Source organism: Enhydra lutris, unplaced genomic scaffold (genome assembly GCF_002288905.1).
Source record: "Enhydra lutris kenyoni isolate GAN:26980312 unplaced genomic scaffold, ASM228890v2 scaffoldscaffold96, whole genome shotgun sequence".
Classification (NCBI taxonomy): Eukaryota; Metazoa; Chordata; class Mammalia; order Carnivora; family Mustelidae; genus Enhydra; species Enhydra lutris.
This window is the reverse complement of record NW_019154180.1, coordinates 489738-504161: the sequence shown is the minus strand read 5'-3', so window position 1 is coordinate 504161 and position 14424 is coordinate 489738. Positions and strand designations below refer to the sequence as shown.

The following is a 14424-nucleotide window of genomic DNA, read 5'->3' as shown; positions in this document are numbered from 1 at the left end:
CGGGGGCAGTGCCCGAGGGGCGGGCGGCCGCCGGCGCAGGCAGCCTGGCCTCGGGCACTCGCTGAGCGGCCCGGCCCGGTTGCAGATCACCCCCTGGCTAGCGGCCGGTGCCCCCGCGCCCGCCCGCCGCGGGCTGCTTCAGCTCGCGGCCAAGTTCATGCCGGCGGCGCTGCAGTGGCGGCCTCAATCTGCTCGCTCCATTCCCACCGCCCGGCTCCGCGCCGCGCGCCCGGAAGGTGGAGTTTCGGGGGTTTAAGTTACTGATAGGCATTTCTCACTGCTGTGTCACTCGGGGAGGAGGAGACACGCACGCCGCACACTCACACACCCTCACACTCACGGCGACGAGCGGCTCCGGCCTTAAAGGGGAAGCCGCGCTGCCCCGCCCGCGACCCTGCCAGACCTGAGCCCCCGAAACGCCGAGTTTCCAGGCCGGATGGGGCCGGGGGCGGCGGAAGCGCGGCGACCACCCAAGGGGCCTCCCTGGCCCTCCTGCCACTCTTTGAAAGGGAAGACGGCCGCAGGATGGCTTCGCTGCGGTCGCCCCGTTTCTCCAGCGCACTGGAGCCAGGGCAACTGGGGAGTGCGGAAGGGAAGGAAGGGCCACGGTCTCACTTACCTCGGTGGCTCCGCGCGCAGCGGGAGGCGATGGGTGCCCTCGGCGGCAGGTGGCCCGTCTAGACCGTGCGCTGGTGGGGAGGAGCGAGAGCGGGGTGACCGAGGGCCCCTGGGCACGGGCGGATGGAGCTCGCCCGAGGGCAGCAGGCGGAGCCCCGCGCGCTTGGGAAATCCGCACGCGGCAGGTAGCCTTCCCGCGTCTGGGCAGAGCTGGCTGCTAAGCCGTGCGCGTCCCTGACAGACGGAGAGCGATCGGGAGAGCGGGAGAGCCAGCACTCACCAGCGACAGGGCGAGACAGCGCGCGAGACTGGCAGAGACAGAGAGGGACAGAGGGAAGGACGGAAACCAAGAGAGACACCGGCAGACCGAGAGAAAACGACGGAACGACGGAGACAGAGTGGTAGAGGGACGCCACGGGGCAGAGAGGGAGGGGTGAGAGAGCGAGAGCAGATCCCTGGAAGACACCAGAGCGTCACAGGGACCGGAGTCTCACCGTAAAGTAGCCTGTCCAATCCGCGCCCCCACACACCCCCTTCCCATTCTGAGCAGAAACTGACCCCAGAGCTGGCGGCCGGACCCCTCCCCCCCTCGGCCTGGGAGGGCGCTCACCTTCAGTGGTGGCTGCTGGGTGGGTAGCACCGTCCCACGCCTCTGCGAGCTGGCTCCCGCTCAGACAACCAAGTCGACCTGCTGTGAGGGCAGTGGGGACCAGTGCTCTCAGGTGGCGGCTACTGAACTGCACCGCGGCCCCCCCCCCCCCCCCCCCCCCGCCCCCCCCCTCCCCCCCCCCCCCCCCCCCCCCCCGCCCTCGCCATCCCCTCCTCCACTGCCCGCCCCCACCTCCGCCTCCGCGCAGACCCTGTCTGTGCTGCGGGCCGGTAAGCTCGGCCAGGAAGGAGCCCAGGCGCGCCAGCCAGTCTCCCTCCCCACTGGCCCGGGGCTGCGAAGCCCCTTCGCGAGCTACGCTGGACCGGCCCCCTCTCTGCAAGGGGTTATCCCAGGGCAGACACCTGCGGCTTCTGTAGGAACATGAGTTCCTTGTGAACCGCCCAGCGGGTCAGAGCGCGCTATCCGCCCTCTGCCCTGGCGCGGAGGCCAGCGGCTCCCCTCCCCCCATACTCGGGGGGCACTGGCCGGCGCCCCTTCTGTAGGGTTCCCGGCAGGACTGCGTTTCCTAACCTGGTTTTCCTGGGTGGTAGCAGCGGCGGGGACTGAGCTCAGCCCACGGACGCCGCGTCTGGTCCGACAGCAGCGCCTGCGAAAGCCCCAGAGCCCAATCACAGCTCCTGCCCGCACCTCTGAGTAGCGACCTGTCTCCACCACATCTGGTCGCATTCGGCCGCCGAGGACCAGGAATAAAGGGGTGGGCCCGCCGCCCACTCGGCCCCTCCTTCTCTCTGCGCCCACGCCCTCGGCCCCGCGGGAATCGCTGGGGCCCCTTATGAGAACCAACCAAAGTCCCTTCGTGGGCTACGTAGGCGCGACGGAGCTGGGCGCTCGCCTCCGAGAGCGTTTCCCAAAGTTCCCAGGTTGAGGAGCTGCGTCAGCGCCTACGGCGAGGCACAGGTGTCAGACCCCTTCTTCGCAGCCCGCGTGCGCCTGGGCGAGCAAGGCCCAAAGAGGCACCTTGCGGGTGCAAAGCCCAGCCGGGCTGTTGGGTAGTTCTCCACCTTGGCGGGGTCCAGCCGAGGCTGCTCTGGAAAGGGCCATGGGCCTGGAGTATTTACTGCTCTCTCGTGATGGAACTGATAGCAGTCCCTGCCTTCACCCCTGACAAGGCCTAAGTGGGCTCCTGGCCCCTGGCCTGTCCCTTCCTGCAAGGATGGGGAGTCATCCAATTGCCACCATGACCCCTTCAGCAAGAGAGAACTCTTGACAGAGTGTTGAAGAGAATATGATTAAACACAGCGGCCCCGGGCTGAATAACGGTCTATCAGCATTGCAGAGTGCTTTTAAAAATTCTTCCCACTCCTCAAAGTGCACTGGTCCAGGAGGGTGAAGATGGGGCTCTGTTCCCAGACACTTCCACTCCACTCTCATGTCGCTTCCCCTCTGCTTCCCCAGTGGGGTGGGTGATGTCCACACCCCCAGTGTACTGGGAGTTTGTGAGATGACAGGTGCACCTCTGTCAGTCAGCCCCCCTGCCTGGACCACCACTAGACCTCTCCAACTCCAACGTCTCCTCAAGTCGGCCACCTCAGTTCACAACACCTCCATCACTCAGTTGCCCCAGCTGGGTTCCCTGCTGTCTTCCTTGATTCTTCTCTTACGCTCACACCCCACATCCAGAGAAACGGACAATTCTGCTTCCATCTGTAATTGCATCCACACTCCCAGCCTTCTCTCCTTCTCGCCCTCACTCCCCGCCACCAGCATCTAACCCTAACAGGTGGCTCTGTTTCCTACCTCCCGCCAGTCGCCTCTTCCCCAAATCCCACTTAGATCCCTGATGTCTGTGCACCTGCCGTGGCTCCCTGTTTCACTTGGTGACAGGGAATTGCTTCTGGTGGCCTAAAAGGGCCTGTATGCCATGCTCCCCTCCCCACTCTGGATGGTATCATCTTCCCTCTTGCCCTCCCTCTCTCTGTAAGTGAGCTCCAGGCTTCCCAACTCTTCCCCAACACACCAAGCACATCCCTCCCTAGGGCCTTTGCACTGGCTTTTCCCGACACTGGAATGCATTTCCCCAGAAATCTAAGGGGATTTCTGGGGGAAATCCTGGCTCCCTCCTTTCCTTTAATATCAACACGAATGTCACCTGGCCTCCCTCTGTGACCTACTCCAGAACCCCTTTCACTCTCTGCTGTCTTCCCCACTCCTAGCACAGCGGTCCCTGGCAGGGAGTATCTGCTTGAGGAATGTTAGTTGGATTCTGTTTTCCCGGAACTTTTCAGGAAACTCTGGGGGCTACAGAATTGGACACATGCCCTGGGAAAGGGGTGTGTAACTGTGGTACATTTTAAGGAGTTTCATGACCTGAGCAAAGGTTAAGAAGGATGGAGGCCAGGCCAAGAGCTTTGCATTAGCACCATGAAGCTCACCTCAGCTCGGGTCACCCTGGGGCGCTGTGATCCAGATGTGTTGTGGTTCTTTCAGTTACTATAGGAAACAGAGGGCCTCTTGTGGTTATCACTTTGGGTATCCTGAGGCAGACGGAGAACTGGGTGAGGGCTTTCTCCTTGCTGAGGAGACTGGCTCTGTAATCTTTTTGCCACCCAAATGCAGACCAAGTCTGGAGGTAACAGCTCCCTACACGGACCCAGGCTTACTCTGTGTTCCATCTGCATGAGTCCCGGTACGCAATGAGGTGTGAGCCATCATCCGCTCCATGTTCTAGATGAGGAAACGGGAGGCTCAGAGAGGTGAAGGGACATGTCCAGGGTCACACAGCTAGAGAGTTGCAGAGTGGGAAACAGCTGGGCCCCAAAGCTGAGGCTGCTTCCCCTGCCATGTGGCCATTCACATTAAGTGTATGCGGTGCTGGTTCCAGGTGAGGCAAGGAATCCCACAGTGCTCTCCAGGGCTGCTCTTCAACCCAGGGGAAACTTCTGGCCCTCCTGCTGACAGGCTGCCTGGAGACTGGCCCCGGGATATCCATACCAAGGCTTATGTGGGCCCTGCCTCTGGTCTAACCCAAACCTGGAGCTCAAGGGATATGAAAACAATCCGTGGCCATCTGTCATTCCTTGTCCTATTCCTATGAACACATACTAAGTTTTCCCAAGTTCTTGTGACAAATGCTGGGGGCTTAACTGGGCAGCCTTTAGGATTTGGAAAACAGGCGTGCTGACTGCAGATAAGAAACACACAACCGGTTGCTCTGTTCTTCATTATGCCTCTGCTCCAAAGCAACCCATGGCTCCCTACTCCTAGTGGCACCGAATCCCAGCTCCTCGGCCTGGCATTCAAGGCCCTCTATCGGTGGGCCCAGGGCTCCCGTTCCAGATCTGTCACCTGTTGCTTTCATACATGTCCCTGGGCCTCCTGCCTGGCCGGACTGTGCATTGGACCCCAAACAATTCTTGGTTCTTCCCACCTCTGCACCTTTGCCCATGCATGCCCCACGTAGAATTCCAGGTCTCCTGTCAAAGTCCCACCCTTGGCCGTCCACAGCCCTGTCTGTATCTCTCCACTTCTGCATGCCCTTGCCCTCGGCTCCTCCCATTTCACTGTTTTACCAGAGCCTTTGAGGATTCCCCCAAAGCTTGTCTGATGAGCTCATGGCCAGAGGGGGTTCAGGGTACCCTCTGGATGAGAGAATCCAGGTCCAGGGGGAAGCACACAGGTAATGGGTATGGCGCCTCCCCCTGCCAGTCCCCCCCCCAACACTGTCCATATGTAGAGGTTGTTGGCTGTGCCGACCTGGACGTCACTCCTTGCTCCTGCTCCCCCTGCCTCTACCCTGTCTCCCAGCCCCCTGTGGCCGCACTCCCCCCATGCAGAGGCCATGTCCCACAGCCCAGGCTCTGAGTTCTAGGCTCCTGAAGCATCCACTCGGGGCTTGTCAACTCCTCCTCTGACACTCCTGACCCTCGTGACCACAGCGGACTGGAGGCCACCACCAACAGGAACCAGGACAGAAAGATGCCCTCGGGGAGGCCCAAGGTAGCAGTCGCCCCATGCAGAGGAAGTGGAGGTTGATCCAGGAGGCTGGAGCTATGGGTGCAGGTGCAGCCCTCGCTCTCTCCTTAGTGAAATGGGGGTCACAGTCATATCTGCTTTATTGCGATGGAGTTAAGGTTGTGGCCTCTATGACCCGTAGGTCATTAGTCCACAGACAGGATGTGACCCTTATGATTATTGTCCCCAAACCCCCAAAGACAGTAGGCAGGTGTTGAATCTAAGACGACACCCAGTAGGACGAAAGCTCAGGTCCCAACACCATATGCTATTGGGCAAACTGGGGGCATTTTGATAAGTCTGGCACAAGCTAAGTCTCTGCCAGGTAGGAAGCCAGATTGGGGGGTTTGCAGAGGACATGTGGGGTCAAGGAGAGCCCCTGGGAAATGAGGTGAACTATTTCTCCTCACCGTGTTCTTAAGCAATTTTAATTTTTACGGGGAAGTCGGTGGCGGTAAGCATTTTTAAAAATCACAATGGAAACAAATGGGAAATTGTTAAAACATTGATTGTAATTTCCTGGCAATGTCCCTGATTTTAAAAACTAGGAACCTTTAAGAAAAAAGGCCCTCATTAGCAAGCGAGCAGTTAATTAAGGGGTGATAGAAAGGCTTGTATCGATTTTACTGTGAAACCAGAAAACTGTGGCTACAAGTCAGTCCCCCCCTCCACCGTTGCTTGCTTACCACGAATGCCACTTCCAGAATGCCATAGGTAATACCATCAACACATCGATAAGGACCGGGCCATGGTTATTTAAACAGAAATGGATAAATAATTTAGGGAATTAACGTAAACCCAGATGGCTGCCAAACATACAGCTGAAAGACGTCGTCAAAGCTTTTATATAGAAAAACGTATGCAGATGGCTTGCTAATTATTAGTCTTTATGCAATGACATCTTTTTACAACAGCACAGGCACGACTTAGGCCCCACATGGGAAGACGTTCCAGCCACTGTTCTAGGACCCTTCGGACCATTTGCAATTTTGTGATTAAAAAAAAAGAAAAAGCCGCACATACGACAGAACACTGGCCTGCGGCTGTCCTAGCAACCAGCTAGGCTGTTGCACCATCACTATGCCCCTAGTGCCAGGGAACCAGCCAGGGCCCCCCTTTGGGCAGGCGCACTGTCTAGGCAGAAAATGTACTCCCACTCTTCTGGGTTTGGAAGACACAATCATATAAACAATAAAAACAGCTAAAGCTTGGGGCACACCTACTACGCACCAGGCCCTCGGCTTCCCGTCGTGAGCTCCGTGAAGCCCTGTAAAAACTGATTGCAGAGCTGAGCAAACAGGCTCAGAGAAGCTCAGCACCTGGTTTGAGATCCCACCGTCACTTACCGGTAGAACCAAGATCTCAGTGTCCTGGGCTGTCTGGGGCTCAGCAGCCTCCAGGGAATCCCGGTAAGATACAGTTCACCATGGAGGAGGGAGGCAGCCTGAGCTTCCCCGGCTTACTAGCTCTATGCCTGGCGCTTGGCTGGCCCGCCGGCTCATACCAGCTCCTGGGAAAGGACTGCTACGTTTTCAGAACTGTCATGAACCTCTTGATGACTCATCAGTAGCTTGGACTTGGCTGTGGCAGGAGTACCTACACAGCTGAAATGGGCAAAATGCTGTAAATCGGGGCTGGATGTATGCAGGTGCTGCAGCTGGACTGTCTGGTTCAAATCCGGCTCCTCTCCCTCCTCCTGCCGCCCGTGCCCCGGACTCACTGTCCGCGATCCGGGGGTCAGTAAGACTGGTTCTTTCTGAGGGCTGGGAGGGAAAGATCTCTCCTTGGTTTGTAGGTGGCCGTCTTCTCCCTGTGTCTCTTTCAAAACACACCTCTATGTCCAAATCCCCCCCCCCATTTCATAAGGACAACCGTGGTATTGGATTAGGGCCCCACCTTACACCGGGTGTTGTCACACCTGAACTTAATGACATCTGCCATGCTCCTACTTCCAAATAAGGTCCCATTCTGAGGTGCTGGTGGTTAGAAGTCAACATTCAAATTTGGGGTGGGGGGACCCAATTCAACCCATCATGGTCTGCCCCTTGGACCCCAAAAGCACACGTTCTCATATGCAAAACACATTCAACATCCCGCCCCAACATCCCCCCAAAGCCTTAACCCAGACCAGCACCAAAAATCAGATATGGGTGAGACTCGGGGTACAATTCATCCTGAGCAAAAACTCGTCACTGTTTGTGAGCAAGTGGAGCAAAGTATCGAATTGTCTGCTTCCAAAATGTAGCGGTGGCTGTAACGGCTGTTTTTGTGTGTCAACTTGACTGGGTTCAGAAATGCTCTGCTAGCTGGGAAAAGACCTCATTGCTGGGTGTGTCTGTGAGGAGGTTCATGCAAGAATCAGTAGCTCAAGTAAAGAGAAGCTCCCTCTCCATTGTGGACAAACACCACCCAATCTGTTGGGAGCCCAGACGGAACCGAAAGGCAAAGGAAGGGCAAATTCCCTCTCTTCCCTTGAGCTGGGGCATCCGTCTTTCCCTGCCCTTAGGCTTTGGGGCTCCTTGTTCTTGGACCTTCAGATCCCCGGAGTTACATCAGGGCCCCCCTGAAACCTAGCAGGGAAATTCCATTTGATTTTAATGCTTGAGAATAGTCTTCTGGCTCAATGGTCTGTCCTCCAGGTGTGCCTTCCAGCCCCCTCAAAGACAACACGTGTGACGGACACGTTGTTCTTTCACACCTCCATGCTGTGCACACGGCGTTCCCTGCAGCGGCAGAAAGCCCTCGTTTCCCAGCTCAATAGGCACTCCTCCGCAGCCATCAGGACTCAGCTGAAGCCTTAGTTCTCTTCCGCCCCACGTTGTTGACCCACCACCTCCTCCCCAGGCCCCGGGGAAGGAGCTGTCCCTTTAGGAAAAGCACCGCTGGTGACTTAGTTGACTCTAGTGCCATCTTGCCCTCCTGGGCCCACTACTGGGGATGCACCTGGCTCTCCCGCTTTCAGGCATCAGCTCTGGTTTGTCCTGTCTTCCCAGCTGGTGTGCAATATACAAACGCTGGCGTGTCCAAGCGATTGCCTGCACAAAGGAGCCTTTTCTGAGCACCTGCTGTGTGCAAAGTGCTGGACTCGGGCGGTACACTCTTGGTGGGGAGCAAGGACAAATCATTTCACATGCATTAGAGACAACCGATGAACCTCACTTGAGAGCCGGAAGAGCCCTTAGCAGCAGGTGCGGATACCTGACATGTACTGACTCATCGGACCCTCGCGCCGATCCGGTGAGAGATTCGATAGCGTAGCATAGAAGCAAGCAACCAGGAACCAGCCTGAATGCAGCCCAGGTTCTGCCACGCACCAGCTGTGTGACTTTGGACAGCTTGCTTACTCTCTCTGTGCCTCTATTTCTTCATCGGTAAAACGGGGCTAATTGGGGTACCTACGTCACAAGGTTGGAGTGAGGATTTTGTGAGTTAATATCTAACGGATGTTAGCTGTTGTTCCCAAGAAGCCTGCGTCTATGCAGCCTGCTGCTGCAAAGCACGGCCATCTCCCAGTCACAGGGCTGCCCGGGTGAGTCCCAAGGGCCCCTCCAGCTCTCAGGTACAGGACATTGTTCATATATATGAAAAGACTTTAGTGCAACCAATAGGCAACATGGGCAAATCAGCATGCAGAGGCAACAGTCCCTTCAGGAGCCACTGATGCTGGGTGTCTTGTGGGGGCAGCTCCTTCAAATGCTAAGAGGCCTGGCCTGGGAGGCAAGAGTGGGGGGACTTGGCTCAGTCTTGTGACTGCCCCAGTACAGGAGCCCGGGCAAACTCCTTTCCCTCTCCTGGCTCTAGCGTCTGGCTCACACCTGGGCTTGGACCTCCCATTGGCAGCATTTTCTGGGAAGGCGCACTCCCTCCCCATCCCACCTCACCTGCCCTGGTGACCGAGAGGCCAGTCCTGGGCTGCAGGTGGCCACTGGCTGTGTCAGAGCTGTGACGATGCAGCCACCGTCCTGCCTTGAGGAGCGAGTACGGATGGCATCTGGTACAATTTGAGTAATGCAACTGAAGGGCCAGGAAGCAGCTTGCCACTCTTCCCTCGGAGCTGGGCCGGTTCATCTCTCCAGCTCTTTCTCCGCAGCACAGAGGCAAGTGACGCTGAGAAGATGCCTTGCTCCCCAAGGGCCTTATCCCTGGGCGCCTCATTTCTCTCACAGGGTCTCAGAACCTACGATGCAGAACAGTCTTCTTGCCCCCAGATGCTGCCCAAGGGACTTCCAAGGTGGCACTATATGGGGAATTACGGTACTGAGAATTTGCCAGGAGGAAGAGTGTGTGCTTTACATGGGACTGAAATGTCCCTGCTGTTCAGAGAAAGGAGATTCAGAGAAGAAGGGAAAATCGGTGCCTTTTGCTGCAGCCAAATTTCCATCTTATTGCTGTTGCCGGAAACGCGATGCCCAGAGCCCGATCGCTGGAGTCAGCTTCCTCCCCACCCTCCGCCCTTCACTAGCCTGGTCCCATAGAAACCCTCCTTCCCAGGATGCATCATCGTCTATTCCAGAATCCTGGCCCTGTCTGTGAAGCTACAGCCGTGCCCCACCTGCCATGACTCTCTGTGGGACCAGGGAGGCCGGGGGAGCAAGAGCAGAAGCCCCCAGAAACTTCTGTAGCTCTCAAAAAGCTGTAGCCACGAGAGACCACATTTCTCGATAGTGGGATGAACAGCAAGCAGAGAACATTTCCTGCCCCTGTCGGAGGCCAGAACTAGTTTTCCCCCGCCAAACTCCATGCCAATTCCTCTTGCTCTCCACTCGGGCTTGTTCCTGCTAATGAAATGGCCATTTTGCCAGTGTAACATTACTTAGCGATTTATTAGTGATTATTGATTTTCAGTTGTGGTTTCCTGGGACTGCGGGATGGTACAAATCGAAGTCATCCTGCCTGTGGATGTCCATCTAGTTGCTTGAGGCCATGGGCTCAGATGTAAGCAGCTCGTCCCATGCCAAAGGAGCCCAGAGAGGTGGCCGGTACTGCTTCCTGCTGCTCAGTCTCCATTCACTGTTTCCTGAAGAACCCTCCATCCCACTTCCTCTAAAGCCCCAGCTACAGATGCAAGCAGACAGGACTTTAAGTAGATACTTTTATAAGTTTTTTTTCCCATGGCCCTGACTGGATCCTGTTGCCTCTTCCCAAAACCCAACGCTACCCCCTTGTTCCTCAGAAGCTTCCCTCTTAAAGGATTCCTACTCCTTTGGATTGGTCCATTGTCCCTTAGTTGGGAAATGGTGGCCTCCATCCCCTGGCAGAAGTGAAGCAGATGCCTCCGGGCCAGTAGTCTCTGCTGCCTGTGGCCTTGGTCCTTCCTACCAACAGTCTTGGGCCTTGAAACAAACATAAGCTAGGCAGTCCAGCTCTTTCCCTGGCCCTGTCCGTGACTCCCAGCCCCAGCCTCCAGCCTGGGAAGGAGCAGGTGCTCCATGCTCTCTTCCAAGTGTCTCCTGAGCATCTTGCTCCGCCACCACACTGGTCCTGGAAGGAAGATCTGTTTAAATAAATAAATAAATAAATAAATAAATAAATAAAAGGAGAGCTATCAACACCTCTGAGCTAACATATCAAATCTGCTTAGCTTCGTCTGTCTCTTATTCCTGCCACTTCTGAAACAACCAGTTCTTTCCGTGTGGGATCCAAGAAACTTCTCATGGGTACAGCTGGACAGCACCTTGCCTCAGGCTTATGCTCTATGTCTCCATCCTTGGCCTTCTCTCTTGAACCATGGCGTGGAATACTAGGGAACTTGTTCCGTGCACACACATGTCAGGGAGGTAGGTTCCATGGAAAGAAACTTTGGCCTGGTGGGGAAAGGAGAGGAAGGATGACCGCTGCCCCCACCCACCCCGGTTCTGAGACGTGTTACGTTTGGCTTCTCAGAGGGTTGATATGGCATCAGACAACCAGTCCCACATGATGGTATAGAATTAGATATCATAGCCTTGTTTGGTCTCTTCCTTCCCCCTTCCCTGTCTTACCCCTGCCCCCTTCAGTTCTTACTCCCGGGGGTTGCCTGGCTTTTGTTACTTTGAGAAACTTGCAACAAAGACAATGCCAGGCTTGGGTCAGTTGACCATCAACTCTAGAACCCTGTGAAAGGGAGACGGCTTCCATCCTCATCTCCTTCAGCACCACGGTGGACCATGATGAAAATCAGACCCAACAGCGAATTGTAAGAACAGTGTTACAAAGAAGAAAACGGTGGGGCTCCTGAGACCTGGGATAGAGACTCTGGGTGGCTAAGCCTGAGAAGCTCGAACCCCATATTCTCCCGAACCCTCCATTCTGGTAGCTTCTTTTCTTTTGCCAGAGGAGAGGAGCCTCCCGCTGTGTGGACAGCCTGCCACGGCCTCACCTGATGTAGGAGCTTTGCAAGAAGATGTTTTTCCTTTTCAAGGCTGACCTCCACTATCTCTCATGGCTTCTGGGCTGAGAGCCAGGGTCAGATATCAGTATAGCCCAAGCTTGGAAGTACAGTTCTCATTCCAACAGAAAATAGCTTGCATGCCAACAGAACTGCAGAGACTGGCTAAGATGTGCCCGTGAGAGGTGCGAGAGTGCTCATGGGACTTAGGTATTGAAGGTGCTGGACCCAGGGAGTCGACTGGGGAGAATTCAGTGACCTACCAGCATTCACTAGTACCTAGGCCCTCAGTGTTCAAAATTATTGGGAATGAGTGCTAATACCCTGTTGGGAAGGCTCCCTGAAACTTGAATGTGACAATGGCCTATAATAAATGAGATGGGACTGCTGTAACTTGGATGGTATAGTATTGAGGATGGAAGTATCATGTCCAGAGAGGTATTAGAACAGATTTATTATGTGGCACCAGAGAACCCACCATTTGCCTGTGTTCCTTGCATGGGACAAATAACATTTCCTTTATAGAGGCATTAGGGAAGAGGGGCACTAGCAATTTTGAGAAGTTTGATAGGCAGTTGTCCTCTCTAGGCTGGGTTTTATAGGATGAGGACGGCACCACGAAAGTGGGTTCCCTGGTGTCAGTAGACATGGTGAGACTCTAAAATAGCAAAGGCCAGTGGCAACACTTAGCCATTATTATAGTGGGGAGCAAGGTCCAAGTAGCAACCGGGGTACCATGCCTGCAGGGCTCTGTATGATAACCAACAAACCGTTGTGTTCCTAGGATAGATAGATGGAGGGATAGCTGAGCTTTCCCTTGATTAGGATAATTAAAAAAATATCTAAACATTATAAACAGAGGGTACATGTTAGCCACAACAATGTAAAATTCAGTTCCTTACCCAGGTTCCAGATCTACATCACTTCCCAAGCCCAGAGCCCAGGTGGAAGGGGAGATTGGTCACCTTGGGGAAGAAGTGTCACCACAATTACATATGGCAAACATTCTCCCAACCCTCCCCAAAGAGAACTAAGGACATTTGTGAAGGTAACTGTGTTAGGGAAAGGGAACTAATTCTACTTTTCAAGAGCTGTTGGACATAGGGTCTGAGCTTTCCTTGGCATCAGGAAATCCAAGATGCCACCATGGTTTCCTCATTAGAGTGGGGACTTAGGAAAGTCAGCTGATATATGGAGTTCTGGTCCAGTGGTTTGATGGATCTCTGGGTCCGTCTTGTGGTCATTTCCTTGAATCCAAACTATATAATTGGAGTAGATATTTTTAGCAGCTAGAAGAACCCTCCTATCAATACCCTGGCTTGTGGAGTGAGGCTTATTGGTAGGAAGAAGCAAGTGAAAAGCACTGAAACCATCCACTCCCTCAGCTGCCTCAGCCAAGATAGCCCATCAGAAGCAACACCAGGAGAAATTGCAAAAATTGTCTCCACTTTCAAAGACTTAAACGATGCAAGGGTGATGGCTCCCATCAGATCCTCATCCACTTCACCTGTACAGCTCCAGCAAAAACCAGATGGGTTGTGGCAAGATGATGGTAACAGCTTCCTGCAAACTTCCCCAGGTGGTTGCAGCACCCGTGCTATCTTTGCTAAAGCAGACCAGAACATCCAGTGGCCCTCGGCATGTGGCCTGAGATCCAGAGAATGCATTATCTTAATCCCTGCCAATAAGAGGGATTAAAAGCAGTTTGCCTTGATCTGAGCAGTCCAGCAGTACATATAAAGCATGTCACCCCAGGGTGAGGGGACTTCTCGGCTCTCAGCTCTCTCCTAATGTAATCCGTGGGGGTCTTGGTCTTCTTGACATTTCATAGAACACGTTGCCAGTCCGCCATGTTGATAGAACTGCTGACCTCACTCTAGTTGGATCTGGTGAGCATCAAGCGGCAACTATGTTGGATGTCCTTGTAGGACACATGCAAGTGACAGGGTGGGAGATAGACCCCCAGAAGAGGCACAGGCTGCCATGTCAGTGAAATTGGTAGGGGTCTAATGATCGAACCATGCCATGACATCTCCTTTAAGAAAAAGAATAAATTATTTTTCCTTGAATTGACTACCACTAAGAAAGAGACCTGGAACTCGGTGGGTCTTTTTTGGATTTTGGAGGCAGCACAGCATGTAGCTGGGAATTTGTCTCCAAGGTATTTCTTGGGTTGTTCAGAGAGTGCCAGTTTTGAGTGGGTTTTGGAGAAAGAGAGGGCTCTGTGGTGGGCCCAGGCTGAAGTACATGCTACTTTACCTCTTGAGCCTAATGACTCATCAGATCCAGTGGTGCTAGATGTGTCTGCAGTAGATGAGAATGCCACGTGCGGGCTTCGTCAAGCTCTAGTACCAGAGTCATGGTGCGGACCCCCAAGGTTTTAGAGCAAGGTCATGCTTTCTGTAGCAGAGAAGTTTCTCCTTTTAGAGAATAGTTCCTGGAGTGCTACTGGGCTCTGGAAGAGAATTAGCACTTGACCACAGAACCTCTAGTAACTGTAAGAATGCCGTTGTCCCCCGTGAGCTAGTATTGTTAGATCCATTACCTTATGAGGCTGGGCAAACCCATCCTTTATATGATGAAAAGAGTCATTTGACTTTAGATCCAAGAAGGTCCATGGACTCGACTAAATTACACAAATAGACGGTCCAAGTTCGGTGTCATCTACATCAGTGGCATTGACCACACCTTTCCGTTCGCTCATGCCTGTGGCTTTGCAAATTTTCCCAATGACCAACTGATAGAGGATAAAGAAGTTTAGGCCTGGTTCATAGATGGGTCGGTACAAAGTAGTGGCGAGAGCTGACAAAGAAATGGG

At 54.4% G+C, this 14424-nt stretch overlaps 1 protein-coding gene across 2 annotated transcripts in view; it reads right to left on the bottom strand.

Moving 5' to 3' along the window:
• LOC111139160 (mastermind like domain containing 1) overlaps positions 1-659 on the bottom strand; it is a 109985-nt gene extending 109326 nt beyond the window's left edge. For both annotated transcript variants that reach the window (XM_022491326.1, XM_022491327.1), the window contains exon 1: positions 620-659. The gene's annotated coding sequence lies outside the window, so the exon portion shown is untranslated. The remainder of the gene's footprint in view (positions 1-619) is intronic.
• Between the last annotated feature and the right edge of the window lie 13765 nt (positions 660-14424).